Source organism: Diachasmimorpha longicaudata, unplaced genomic scaffold (genome assembly GCF_034640455.1).
Source record: "Diachasmimorpha longicaudata isolate KC_UGA_2023 unplaced genomic scaffold, iyDiaLong2 ctg00000203.1, whole genome shotgun sequence".
NCBI lineage: Eukaryota > Metazoa > Arthropoda > Insecta > Hymenoptera > Braconidae > Diachasmimorpha > Diachasmimorpha longicaudata.
Window position 1 is genome coordinate 27501 of NW_026973994.1, and position 1039 is coordinate 28539.

Genomic DNA, 1039 nt, shown 5'->3' on the forward strand with positions numbered 1-1039 from the left:
GAATAATTTTTCATTTTTCCCAACTTTGAAAATAATCACTTGAAAAAAATCTTAGAATCCAAAGAATAGTATACTTGATCGTTCTACAAGTCGAAAATTGGAAAAATAAGTGATATTTTTGCTTGATGCTATTTTTGTCGGTATGCAAAATCGTTGTCAAGATTCTCAAACCTTAAAATCAGGCCAGCCGGCAATTGGCGGGTGAAAATTTCAATCAATTCCCATTCCTCACATCAAACTATGCATATAACAATAGCTTTTATGCTGAATGACGGCTATCCGGCTGTCCCTATCCAAAAATTGAGAAAGCCATAAGTGTCCCTACCTACTTTGCGCCGAAGCAATACGAATCAAAAAGAACTACGAATGGGGACTTAGAATAATTTTTCATTTTTCCCAACTTTGAAAATAATCACTTGAAAAAAATCTTAGAATCCAAAGAATAGTATACTTGATCGTTCTACAAGTCGAAAATTGGAAAAATAAGTGATATTTTTGCTTGATGCTATTTTTGTCGGTATGCAAAATCCTTGTCAAGATTCTCAAACCTTAAAATCAGGCCAGCCGGCAATTGGCGGGTGAAAATTTCAATCAATTCCCATTCCTCACATCAAACTATGCATATAACAATAGCTTTTATGCTGAATGACGGCTATCCGGCTGTCCCTATCCAAAAATTGAGAAATCCATAAGTGTCCCTACCTACTTTGCGCCGAAGCAATACGAATCAAAAAGAACTACGAATGGGGACTTAGAATAATTTTTCATTTTTCCCAACTTTGAAAATAATCACTTGAAAAAAATCTTAGAATCCAAAGAATAGTATACTTGATCGTCCTACAAGTCGAAAATTGGAAAAATAAGTGATATTTTTGCTTGATGCTATTTTTGTCGGTATGCAAAATCGTTGTCAAGATTCTCAAACCTTAAAATCAGGCCAGCCGGCAATTGGCGGGTGAAAATTTCAATCAATTCCCATTCCTCACATCAAACTATGCATATAACAATAGCTTTTATGCTGAATGACGGCTATCCGGCT